This window comes from Antennarius striatus, chromosome 11 (genome assembly GCF_040054535.1).
Source record: "Antennarius striatus isolate MH-2024 chromosome 11, ASM4005453v1, whole genome shotgun sequence".
Classification (NCBI taxonomy): domain Eukaryota; kingdom Metazoa; phylum Chordata; class Actinopteri; order Lophiiformes; family Antennariidae; genus Antennarius; species Antennarius striatus.
In genome coordinates, this window is record NC_090786.1 from 8,339,360 (window position 1) to 8,353,680 (window position 14,321).

The 14,321-nt window shown below is 38.1% G+C and overlaps 1 protein-coding gene across 3 annotated transcripts in view; it reads left to right on the forward strand.

Moving 5' to 3' along the window:
- chrm3a (cholinergic receptor, muscarinic 3a) overlaps positions 1-14,321 on the forward strand; it is a 73,662-nt gene that overhangs the window by 16,974 nt on the left and 42,367 nt on the right. For all 3 annotated transcript variants that reach the window (XM_068327333.1, XM_068327334.1, XM_068327332.1), the window contains exon 2: positions 6,881-6,986. The gene's annotated coding sequence lies outside the window, so the exon portion shown is untranslated. The remainder of the gene's footprint in view (positions 1-6,880; positions 6,987-14,321) is intronic.

The following is a 14,321-nucleotide window of genomic DNA, read 5'->3' on the forward strand; positions in this document are numbered from 1 at the left end:
AAATGAATCCTTCGTCTCCAGTGTACAAGAAGAACGTCGGCTGAGTGGAGTCAGCTGGATCAACATGGGAAAATAAGTGTGTCTGTAAGTGTGTTTTTATACCCCAGCCGCATACAGGGGATTCATTAACATGACTGAATTATTTGCCATAATGACAAAAAAGTTTTCATTTGAGCAGCTATAAAGAGCAGATGCTGCATCGACTCAGCAGGCATTCCATTGCGTTTTGACAGCCACATGTTGTGCACTCAGTCAGTCATAATTTTGATGCCTGTGTCTATTTCACCACAGGGTATTTATGATAATTGTACGTAACTGTTTGAAGACCTGGCTGGGATGCAAATACCAGAGGAATTTCAAGATAACCTGTGGTGCTGAGGGTTAACATACAACCTGCTTCTATTTGAAGCCTGAATCCATAACACCATTCATTAATGTTGATTATTTCACATGATAACGTGTGTGTTCTTAGGCACATGCATGATGTAAATGAAATTAGGACCTTGAACAGATTTTTGCTTCAAAAAGCAAAAATCGAAAATGCAACAAGTTTTTTTATGCTTAGAATTAAAGATGTTATCTACAAATAATTCCTGTTTGTGTATGGTCTGTGCAGGTATACAAAATCTAGCTGGTTCTAAATTTATTATGGATGGTAGTATTGTACCTTGAGACACAAACTTCTCGACATATGAGTTTTTGAGATACAAGCTGTTGCTCTGTCCATATATTTTTTCAACTTTCGAGTGAAAATTCGAGGAATGAGCCGTGCTTCAGGACACCACTGCAGTCACGGAACAAATTAAACTCGTATCTCAAACTGCTAAAGGATGGGCTCATTTGAGAATACTTGTCACCAGAATTTTTGTAGCACTGTGGGACTAAACATTCAAGTCATTTTGGGAAGCTGAAGAATTTTGTGCTGAAATATCTAGAAAGTTGTTGTTGTTAACTTCACAGATATCGTACCTGCACTGAGCTCTGGAGAAAGAAATGCGAGAGGATGAGAATGTTTTGGTTTTTTTGTTGTTTTTTTTGTTTTTTCTTTTGTTTTATTTTTCTGAGATAAATTACTTAAAAACAGTTGTGCAGATCACTTCCAATGTTTTATGCTCAACGAGGCAGATGGGCTTGTAAGAGCCATTGCTCATTTCACTGACATATTTTTGAGCCATTTGCTCTCGATATGTTTGATTTTATTTTTTACTCCTCTCTCTCTCTTACTTTGAAAGTCTCATGAGATCATGGTGGTTACTTCTCATCTGTTTCGCAATCATGATGTTTGTTTTTTTTCCTGCCAACTTTATCCACAGACTAAGACTGTTTCATTAAGGAAACATCATATAATGAGATCATCAGTTATAGAATGACAATCAAACTGTGTTTATCTCACAGAAGCCAGCCTGGAGTTTGGATATACATTTAGTGTACCTTGCGGCCTCATTACTTGTGGTAAATGCATTCCAGGAACCACATTCGAACAACGAATTCCGCGATATACGGGCAAACTACATATCTTATTATTTACGGTAATTTAAACGTTTAGGAACCCTCCCCATACTAATATTAAACCACACTGAATCTGATTACCTTTTCCTTAACTCTTATCGACTGTTTAAAGCACTTTTGTGTATCACGGAAGTCCGAGATTCACGGAACGTAGCCCATTTCCGGATGCCGTCAGCCAATAGAATGCATGTACGGTAACACATGACTGCCTACCAAAAAACCGCGAGGAGGTGAAGTTGCGAGCGTTGATGCGCGAATGCACGATGGTACAGTGTATATCCATTTTGAAGATCACTGGGGAGGCTTTTTTTATTTATTAATTTTGCATGTGTAAATTTTTAAGCAGATGGCTCACAAATTACTTTATTTATCAACATGAAAGTTTAATGAAGAAAATGTGCCTGAGGTCTGATTGTCCTCAAAGATTGTAGAGTTTATTGATTGTTGAGTTTCTCTGTCCACTGAGAATAATTTGTTTGACCTGCGAGCCTCGAGATACAGATACAGATACTTCATTGTAATCTCGACATTTTAAGCACGTGTTTGGAAATATCAAACAAGTCCCTGAATGCAGAAGTCATGACTCTTTATTACTTTATTTCCACCTTGCCAAATGTGTTACCATCATCATTCGTTTGTTTAGGACTGACACCAACATGTTGACATAAACAGTGCTATCTCACCCGTACAGTATTTGTTGTCACCCATATTTCTGTTTCTGCTAAATGCTGCTGATCCCTGGTTTTGAATTGATATTTTAATTACTTCAATTTATTTTAACAAAACAGACTGTTTGTCTTGTAATTCAAAGAGACATGCAACTGAACGGATGTATCAGAGACAAAAAGTTCAAGGGGAGACTTTTTGTTAATCAGGGGATGGTAGAGCGATCCTGCTATCCAATAAGTTACACTTACTCATAATACCTTCTAAATCACATGAACTTGATAAGACAATAAGGAACGATATATTGACTTTTGGCAGTTCATTCTAGCTCTGATTAGTGTTAAGTTGTTCCAGGCCTTTTGCAATTTAGTTTCCTGGGTGAAATAAATCAACTGTTAGAATATCCCTGTCTACCTTTGCAGCTGGAAAGGCCCTTGCGTGAAATCATTTTCTTTGGAGCAGTAGCTGTGAGAGCAATGTGCTTTTGTCTGCTTTACAGTAGCTCATAGCTAGACTATTTTTCCTTTTCAAGGTTCTTTATTGAATGTTGAGACTGTATGGAGGATAAGGGGACTAACACATTAAATTCCTACAGTGGGATGTGAAATGTGAAGCCTGGGATCAAAATGAATGGCTCATTTTAAAGCAACTTAAAGCAAAAGGACCAGACTAAACAAAGCTGCCACCAATAAAAACTGAAATATATGCACTTGATAGAGAGAACTGTCGGACCAGCAAAGATTTTTCTGGTCCACTTCTAACACGCAAGGAGTGTTTAGGGATTTTAAACTCCATTCTATAATTAAAAAGCTGCAAGTTACTTTCTACTAAGAGGGGCGATGAGGGGACACCTAACTTGCAGGGCCAGGGGAGAACATGTAAACGATCATCCATAGCACCAGGGTCATAACTGTTTCATAATGAAAAATTACAAATACTCATGGGCCCATTTAAGTTTGAGAGGCTAGCTGCTTACTCTCTTTGTACAATTTTACTTGAGCAGATACCACATGCGTGAATATAGATTTGATAATACTTCAAACTAGACATGACTCAGTGCTCATACTCAGGTTTCCAATAATGTCATTTAAACATAAGGTTAGTTTGACCCTGATAGTATGACTCCGTGACCATGAAAAACCATTGCCAGAATATGAAATCGTATGGCTGTCATTTCTGGAAAGCAATATTTTAGTTTAATTGAGGATCCAGTTCTATAACATTCAAAGATTCATCAGAACTGAAATCCATCTGAATCAGCCATGTTTTGGAATTGTATTGTAATTATTTGATTTCGCACTGGAGTTTTCTCCAAGGTCTGTAATTATAGATATTGCAGACCAGATCTTGGATATTACCAGATAGTAAACATATGTGTTAGATCTTATAGGGGTTACTCAGCATCAACCTTTAGCTTGTAGTATAGCAACAAAAACAGCATGAAAGGTGTGAATTCAGGCTATAGTCTCAAAACAATATCCAACACTGCTATCCCTTTTAACATATTCAATGCAAAGACCCTGCAAGGTCTGCTTGTCTGTGCTTGTCTGCATTGAAAGAAATGAGTTGCAAAGTTGAAGAGACTGCTTTACTTGACAGAGTGAGAACATGAATGGAAGGGGTGGGGGGCTGCCAGCAGCATGGGCATGAGAGTGATTGACACTCCTGGCTCCTCTTGGCTCTGATTGGAGGTTTAGATTCAGGCATGGTGGAACCTTGTAAATGGCATTAGCCTCATTGCGGAATTGTGCATAAACACGAAGTGCTTGTCAAAGACGCACACACTTCACAACTTGCGTATTGCTGGGATAAGAAGCCCTCTACCCAAAAATTGCAAATTCCTCAAGAAAGAAACATGATATCAATAACAAGGATATCTGTTTCATAAATGCAATCATATCCAGGGTCTGCATAGATGAACGCCAGACCTCTGATGATCTCTGCGTTGAATGAAATCAACTGGACTTCAACTGGACTAGGAAAGCTTCAAGATATTTCGCCTTTGATCCAAGAGGCTTCAGTTCTGAACAACTGGTGGGCAGTTCCAAATGCCCTGACTACCTCAGCTGGCCCTTTTCAATCTGATGGAGCAACAGCCCTTCTACAGACTACTTCTGCATGCCCAAGCCCCCTCATCTTATCTCTAAGGCTGACCCCAGCCACCCTATAAAGGAAGCTCATTTTGGTCACCAGTCCACACAACATCATGGGTCACCACCCAGAGCTCACGACAAGAAGTTATGGTTGCAATGCAATATGACACCTGAACTAAACACTGAAACCCTTTATTGTGATCCTAGAGAATCCAGATGTGGTTTTAACCATCCACACAAAGTCTTGCAGCGGTGTCCATCTGCTGCACAAGAGGTAGCCTGGTCTTATCAGTGGGACCAGATGGAGCATGTCCAAATGAGAGACTCAGTCTGGCTCCATGTATGTCAGAAACAAGAGGATGACCTTGGCTGGATCTCAGCTGTGGCTTTAACCATTACAAACACCCACATTCTGTCCTCTCTGTCTTTCTGTATGCCTCTGTCTCCCACACAACTAAACTTCCTTTCTCCTACACATTCTTGTGTGCAGTTTTACAGCTGGATACAATATGCACTCCTTCACACTATCAATTCATCACAAAATAAACTGTGAGACAATGAAGTACTGAGGCATTTGCAGTGTCTTAACTAGCATACCAGTTAGGGTGAGATTGTGTTACCGTACTTTTACTTCAATGACATGACATATATATTCTCCAAGTTTAAGATGTCCAATTTCTGTTTCTTGCTGAAGCATTCAAAGAAATTTTAACTTCATGTTTATCACATGTCAACACACTTCACAGCTCTTAAATCAATCTGACACTGGATATTTGACTCATGTAACATAAATCCCTATAGACATTAATCATTGGTAGTTTTTTAAGGCCTGTGTCATTGATCTCATTTTCTTGCACTCACAAGAGAGGATAGGGGAATGATGTGAAAGGTGCAAGCCAATAAAATTCAAGAGCCTTTAGCAGGAGATTTATATTGCTAAGTGAGATAACAGCCCCAAATTACCAAAAAAAGAGTAGTGGGACTGTGTGAAATGTCATGAGATTTGCAGTGTTTTATCTGCAAAATCTAACCCATCATGTTTTATTTGATGCAGCTCTGGTTTCCATTTATACCACTCTGGCTGTGTTCTTCAGTGGTCATTACCCATTCCCGGCCTGCAGACCTCAGACACTCCTATCTGCTTTCTTCAGTGCAAATTAAGTCACTAGGGTGTTCATCTCAACAAAAGTTTTGCTTCATGCATAATGTATGCAGGGGTTTACTTTGCCCAGCTATAATGAAAGCACTGACTGAGGTAGGTATATGCATAACTATTTTGGAACAGATCGATATAAAATGCCAGATCCGGGTTTTTGGTCATCAATTCATAGAAAGAGGGTTCTGAATTTGCATGTTCTCCCTCTGACATGTTTCAGCTCTGGCTTCCACCCACAGTCCTGAAACATAAAAAATCCTGTGGGTTACTTGTTGACTCTAAAGATGTAAAAATCTTGTCAATGCACCTAGCCCATCCTTCAAGGCAAGGAATCATTTCAGAAAATTCTGAAACCAATTAATGGTTAGGGTCATCACAATTGTTGCAAGAAACATGCATTGTTTCTTGGTCTACACCGTACGATTTCATCAAACTATGGTCACAACGTCTAACTTATCATTTGGATATCCTACTAAAAGTCAGATCAAACCAATGCCGGTAAAACCACTGCCCTTGTCTCAAGGTTATGGGTGACACACTGAAAGATTTAAGCCCCACCTGCTATGAATATTTACACCTGTGTACTGGGAACTGATACACAATGAACCATTAGACAAACTATCATTATGCCATTCAAGTTCCTGTTAGAAGTGAAGAGTTTCCTTGATGGACCCTTCATTTTGTTATTTGTAACAATGACATGATAAGGAACAACAAGTTCTAGTGAGGTATGTGAATATTATTTTTAAGTCTGTGCTTTGACTGTCCTTTCCATTCACCAGTCCAACCGAGCTATGACTTCCGTTTTTTTGGGGGGGGGGTTTGTTTTTTTTGTCTGGGAGCTGTGCCAGTGCTTTTGATTATTTTGAATAGCAAGCTCATTTTTTGTGTGTATTCATATTTGTCTCTTAAGACTTGGAGACTGTTTTAATGAGCTCTCATAAGATCTGCTTCCTCAGCCCTTGGCTACATCCAGCTATGTGCAGCAGGCAACTCTACTAGATCAAGACTATATAAGGCATGAACACTTCCCTAGACATGAAGACATGCCATTCTTCCCTTTGACAGATATTATCCAGTGAAGGGAATGGTAGCTACACTGCTCTAGTAGATCCTTGATTAAAATGTATTGCATAAATAAAGCATGAGGAGCAACTTTACCAAGAGCAATGTGAACTACTTGACAGTGGAATACATGAAAAATTATACAAATTATTTCCTAACTTGAAAAAAAAGACCTTTGGCTCTACTTTGAGAGTGAAAATGTATATTTTCTGGAGAATTAGTTGTGTTGGCTCAAACTATGGTGACAAACTTGTGGTATTATCCACCTACTGAATCCTCCACATTTCCAAAGAGGTATAAGTGTTGTACTTCCTAATTAGGGCACATCATCTTTAACTCATTCCTGACTATCCTCTCCCTTTGCCCCCTTGCTCTTTTGTCTGCCTCCCAGATGCCATGATTGAGGAGGATAATCGTTTACCCCCAGGAGACGGCATGAACACCAAAAGGCACTCTGAAAGGTGACCTCCAGACACATCGCCTCCCAAAAATATCTGGTGAGTCAGAGGGTTTTCTTGTGTTCGCACATGATCTCACCCCCCACCCCGCCGTCATCATTTGGCAGGATGCACAGCTCCAAAACATTTGCTGTTATTCATGTTAAGCATTTTTAATCAAGGCCAGTGAAACACAGCACACTGACTAATGTCTTTTTTTTTTTTTTTAACTCATCCTGAAGCGTGATTAACTCATCCATGCATAAGAAATTGTGGTTTCCTCTTTAGCCAATGTGCCAATATCCTTTGGAGTGAAAAGCATATCTAAATGACCAAAGTATTTTATCTGCTAAAACCTGGAAGTAAGATTGATAAAAGTTTTCACATGCAGGTGTGTGTCCATGTGTGTCACTTTCTGTATGTCCGAGATAACCTGATAATGATCAGCCTCCGAGAATCGCCTTTTCTCTTCGCATATTTCTGTTTGATAATGGCCAATCTACCTTCTACCAATCCAGGTTCCAGAGTAATCACATCACTGTGCTTAGTCTGGATATATGACCTCATTCACAAATTAAATAAAGTAAAAATTCTTGAGTACAACTATTTTCTCTCTTTGCCAGGAAATCCCATTTCTAATCAGACTACAACAGAATGTTCTATCATATCACTCAACAAGTCCTATTCTGTCTGTGGCCCCGGCTGAGTCCTAAAATATTAAAAAGTTCAGAAATACACAATTAATGATAAAAACTGAAAAGCTTATTGAAGCTTATTGAAGCTTAAAAGCTTCATTGTATTTGTTCCAAGTATTTTTTAATCTCTTTTATCTGTCTCTCTGTGTCTCAGAAACTACTTTCATATTTTTGATATTCCATTATTTTTCAAATTATATGTTGCTGTCTTAACTTCAGTTATAATGTAAATGCTTCTAAATCAGAATAAGATCAAATAGAACTGGCTTAAGTTATTCTAAACAAGGTGTGCATGTTTAGATGTCCGGGTGTTGCTGCGCAGTTCTGGTATATTTTGTCATTGGGCCAACAAATATGAAGGATTAACAAAACAGTTTATACTATTGTGCATAAAATGTGTTAATAATTTATTTATTTGAGAATTTGTTCAATAGTATTACCGGATATATATTATATTGAACACTTTTCATATTTTAAAGTTGAAATAAAAAAAATACATGCATGGCTATGTCATAGAAAGAAAGAACATTCCTTCATCATACTCACTTAAGTGCAACAAGGACCCACCTCATTGTAATCTATGGCCATGTGATGTGTCCTTATTCATTCATTCATTCATTCATGCATTCATTCATTCATTCATTCATTCATTCATTCATTCATTCATTCATTCATTCATCTATATTTAGCAAAAACTGATGCAGGCATTTTTTGTACAGTAAATTTAGTTCAGGAAATGTCACTGTTTTAAGTTAGCACATTCAAAAGGTATCCCACTAAAATGTGAAGTCACTGGTTCAACGTCTGTCTGTATAAGAAGTAAATATGAAAATGATTGGGAAGTTCTTCTGGGAATCTGATCATTGCTGCTTAAAGATTGTGTGATCTCTAAAATTAGCAGAGCAATGTGGCTTGAAACTTTGGTCAGAGAAGTAAACAGCGTGCTTCAATGAACTGTTTTCAGTGGTGGATTAATATACACATTCTAATCCCATGGGTACATCAGACAGCAGGATGGCTAATGTAGGATTTGCTCAAAATAGACGACAACAGACAGAGACAGATGTTAAGAAGCATATTTGGGTGTGATTGAAGAAAAATACAGATTCCTGTCATCTTGTTTTTTTAGAATGTGATTGCATGTCCAAATTAACGTGCTTGTCCTTCACTTACACCATCCAAAATAAGTAACCGGTCATGTAGTTAGAATATATTGGTTAAGTCTTGCTAAGCAGTGGATTGTATCTTTGATTTAAGGTCTGTATTTAAATAATTGTGTTTATCCAACGCTAAGATTGTCAGTGGAGAAATCTTTTCAACATTTTCTGCCCGTGTCTGGGTGGGTTCTCTCCGGGTTCTCCAGCTTCCTCCCACCTCCAAAAGTTTGCGCTTCAGGTTGATTGGCCGGTCCCAAATCGCCCGTAGGGGTGAGTGTGTCTGTGCATGGTTGTTTGTCTTTGTGTGTGGCTCTGTGGTGCACTGGTGTCGTGCCCAGAGTGTCCCCTGCCTCATGCCCTGTGCCAGCTGAGATAGGCCCCAGCTCCCCGTGACCCGCTACGGCGGATGAAGCGGCAGAAAATGAATGAATATACAGGAGTACTAGATGCAGTCTTTAAGGATCAATAGTCGTATGTCTTGCTGAGTGTAAAATCAAATTTTACATTTGAATCTGACATGTTTTCTATCCATCATCATTGTGTCTTTGTTAAAGTCAATAGGGTACAAGGATTAACTGATAAAACATTACTTTCAGAACATCAAGGGTCACCTTCATCGTTTGAGACCAGAAGACAGTCTTTGGTTAGACTGCATCCTTCTTAATTCTAGGAGAAGATCACTTTCAGATTACTTGTCCTTGAAAACAAACTAAATACATCATTAGTGTAGAACATCTCTATGCCAATAGAGAACAAAATTCCTTGGCATTGCATTTCTTGTTTTACTTTCTCAAATTAGTTGGATATAATTGTAATTTGTAGAAGACAAGCTGCTGTAATTAGTCTTTTCTGGTTCATTCTTTACAATGTTCAGCTAATTATATGTGCATTGTTTGGAATAGATGCTTTAGGGGACAGTGGTGAACTCAAAAAACAGGGATTCTAGGATAGAGCAAACCAGTGGGTATGAAGTGAAGCCTCTGGGGACAGACATAGGGTCTCATAGATGTTCAGAAAGGAAAAGTACCACAGCTGTAGCACCAAAGACACAGAGCTGAGACAGAGGTCCATTTTTATTCCGGAGATTAGGCTCAGAGATTATATCATGTCAAGACTTTGTGCTGTGATGTACTATAAATATTGTATATGGCAAACATAATAATAATTTTATAATACTAACAGTCAAGACATTGTTTGATTATTATCTTGGAATGTAAAATAAAATCTACCTCCACTATCTTTATTATCTTGGGTCTTGTCACCCACTGTGGTTTTGGAGATGAAGCACATTCTGCTTTGCATGTCAAGAGTCCTATTTGGTTTACTGCCATATTGCACAGCCATGTAACCAAGTGTGCTTCCTGGGCTTTAACAGCTCTCTTTCATTGACTCTTTGTCCAAAGGCAGCTTTGCCTCAAATTGTTTCTCTTACTCTGTTTGCTCCATAGCAATCTCTCTTTTCCATGATTGAGTTTTACTCCTGGAAAATCCTTTTCTTAGAACTAATCTGCGCTAAATTTTTATACCATTTACCCTCTAGTTTCCTGTGAAGGTTGTGAAACTATATTTTAATACAGTGCACCCTCGTTCCTCGCAGTTAATGCATTCCAGGAACCACACGCGAATAATGTATTCCGAGATAGAGCAATGAACTATTTATGTTATTATTTACGGCAATTTAAACGTTTATGAACACTCCTCATACTGATATTAAATCACCTTCTATCTGTATTACCTTTTCCCACACTCTCATCGACTGTTTAAAGCATCTTTATGTCTCACGTAAGTCAGAGACTTACGGAACGTAGCGTACTTCCAACAAATAGAATGCCTACCAAAAATACATGAGGTGAAGTTGCGAGCGTTGATGTGCGAATGTGCAAGGACGCACTGTATTATTACATTTGGGCGGCATGGTGGTGCAGTGGGTAGCGCTGTCACCGCACAGCAAGGCGGTCCTGGGTTCGAGTCCCACTCGGTTCGGAGTTTGCATGTTCTCCCCATGTCTGCGTGGGTCCTCTCCGGGTTCTCAGGTTTCCTCCAACATCCAAAAAAAACGTGCGCCAGTCCCAAATTGACCATAGGAATGAGTGCATGTGTGCCTGTTTGTGTGTCTGTGTAGCTCCGCGGTGCACTGGGGTCACGCCCATTGTTTCCCCGCTTCACGCCCTAAGACAAGCTGGGATAGGCTCCAGCTCCCCGTGACCTGTGCAAGCGGATGAAGCGGGTTGAGAAAATGAATGAATTTTATTATATTTATAATCTTTCATTATAACCACAGTAACACCACAAGCCACTTCATGATGTTTTCTTCACTAAAACTCCATTTCCCAACCTTATAGGCTGATTTATTTTGATCTATAATCTTGAATTATATCTTTATATGCAAACAGCCTACAACTGCTTTAGTTGAGAAAACATACCAACATTACAGGTTTATCTCAGGAATATACTCTACAGTATCTCCTGATTTATTCTCTTATGCAGTATTACAGTATACTTACACTTTGTAAGCTTTTCCCTAATTATCCTACCTGAATTCACTAATGTTGTTGTTCTAACATCAGTGATAAACTTAAAAGCTTTTTCTCCCACATCTCCCTTCTCATTTTCTTCCGCCCTCCACAAAATCCCCTTGTTTTATTATTCTTCCTACATTAGCTGCCAGAACACAGAGTTCCACACCTGCTGAAGACAGTGTCCAGATGCATCTCTCCAACATTTCTCCTGTGGCATAAATATATTTTTATGTAGTGGCTTTCAATTCATGCAGCTCCTCAGTCAACCAGCAGGCAAGTTGTGCTGCAGATGCGGAATGTGCAGCACCATAGTCTCACTTCGGTTCATGTTAGACATATCGAGTACACCCTTTCTACTACTCCTGCTGGAAATTTCAGTAAGTTTTTCAACACATTTCTTCCCTCCATGACTACAGTGGCTATCAGTTAAAATTGTTTTTTATTAGATTTGTTGTCACAACATGTAATATATCTGGATTAACGATAAAACTTGAAAACTAAAGGTGTTCTCCTAAAAAACACTTGCCAATATTTTCCACCCTATTCACATAATTCAATTTCAGACCAGCAAGATCATGTAGCTCACATAAATCTCATGCTTTATAGTCTTACTGGAACTCACCCATTCTGTAATGGAAGAGCGGTACAAATGATGTAATTCTTGTTCAAGTTACAACACTTAAATCCATGTACACACTGTGTACACAATGAAAATGTTTTAAAGCAGCCCATTTAAAGGCAAAAGCAGTGTTCACTTGATTACATTTTCAATTAATTACATTTTCTTAACCTAGAATGACTCCATCACACTAAAAGTGGTAATTACTACTACAAGTGTTTGACTAGAATGAGACATTTTTTTAGAAGAGAAAAAAATATGCTGACATAAATTATTTTTACATTTTTAATTCTCTTTCCATTCTGGAGTTTAAATTGCCAACATCAGTGATCATGTCCCTCAGTGTGTGAACACATAAACATGTGTATCTCAGACATAACACTTTGCTTTACTTTAACAATACGTCAAATAGTGGAGTGAGATTTTGAAATGTATGAAATGCAAAAATCAACAGTCTTACATCATTGTCAATGACCAACTGTGTCGCCTGCATTTACAATATGATTTTGGGCCCAATGTGTTGGACGTTTTGTGCTACTTAAAATCATAGTAAGTGGATGTTTTGGAGGAAAAAAAAAAAGACCAGATGCAAAACTATTAAGATGCTATCCACCTAAGTTTCTACACAAACACAACCCACATCTCTTGTGGTACTTAGGAATTCAAGACAATTGCTTTTCATAAAAGCTGACATATGGATGTTATATTGATTGATTACTCATATTACTTGAACGATGGGGAGATCAATGTAATTTAATATTCAATATACAGGGTCACTTTCATTTCATGTCTCCTTTTCACTTTACTCATTAAACAAGTGCCAAACAAGTAATTCATCAGGAAGTGAACCACGATACAAAGTTCCTTGAGTTTGAAGATAACCCTGAATTACTTACAGAAGCGGTACCTGAGATTTTTTTAAATATAACTGTGTTCATATGTTCAGGACTACTTGTACTTAAATCATCTGTGACCTTGAGAAACACAGCTACACATCCAAGGAAATAGGAAAGACTTCATCAGAAAACACACACACTGTATTTGTCTTTTGACCTCCTGTGATACCACTTCACACAGTCTCTTAGAGATTCTTCCTATTCAGATTTATCAATACTAATCTCAAAATGTGTCATGAGGGGTGTGGTGATGAGGCAATTACCTGTGTCTGCTGAATGCTATCTTGGGTTTGTATCATGATGACACAAACCCATGATAAATTACCACAGCCTTCACTCTCACTAAGCCGTGGATGTAAAGGATTGAGTCTTCTTAATAGAGTATTTTGACTCCTATTTTTTCATCAAACAATTCTGACAACAAGCGCAGTCTCCAAAGTTTTATTCACAAAGGTCTCTGAGAGTCAACCAAACCAAATACAGGGGATGTCATTCCTTTGAAATATAAGTCTGGGAGTGAAAGCCAGTAAAATATCTCCATTACTGCTGCTTTCAACTTGCCTTAATTAACAGTTGAAGGAAACCCTGTGTAGGAAACCCTACTATATGTTTGCCACAACCACTGAGACAAGATTTGAAACAATACATATAGTCAAACATGATTGTTTTCTGAGAGGATGTCATGAATCGAATTGAGTTGTCGTTCTCCATTATAACTCGGTTTAAAAAAAAAAAGAAGTAAAAATAACAATCAGCTTTACATCATTTCACTCAAATGTACGTCTGCCACAAATATTGGGATCATAAAATCACTAGAAAAACATAATAACACAAAATATTATGTTACTGTACAATAAGTACAAATAAAAACATATAATAGTGTCTTAAAATATGAACGTATAGTTCCAATATCTTCCGTTAACTGTCACTCGTGATTTGTGAAAGTTCCATTAGTAACATGTAGTATGTGACTTACCTATAGAGCAAAGTAAGAGGAGGAGGAGATGGGAGTTATGTTGGTAAGAGGCAGAGTTCTCATGAGAGAGATCATCCCTACTACCACTATCTTCACAAGCTTTGCTTTATCATTCATAATAAACAATACAGTACCCAAGGTATGAAGCCTGACACTCTGAAATGCTCACAGAGATAAACAACAACAAGAGAAGGAGATGAGTGTTGGACATGCGTGAATGCAGCGGTGCTGCTCAGTGGGGTTTGTGGTACAAAGGGGAACGGCAGGATAATATTCAAATATGGCAAAGCACATTTGTTTAGATCTTTGAATGTTTGTAAGTCAAATATTTGTTTGTTGAGGACTAGCTGTATTTGTCTAAAAGACAATTCTCCATTAAATAATTTTTAAAATATGTTTTCAACTTTCTTCTTGATTGCTCACTTAAAGTGCAAAACCATGCTGCAACTGAAAGTGACAAGACTTTGGTGTAAGTGTCATTTTAATATTTGTACATAGCAAAACCTCTGGAAAAAACCCCAACATAAAATACC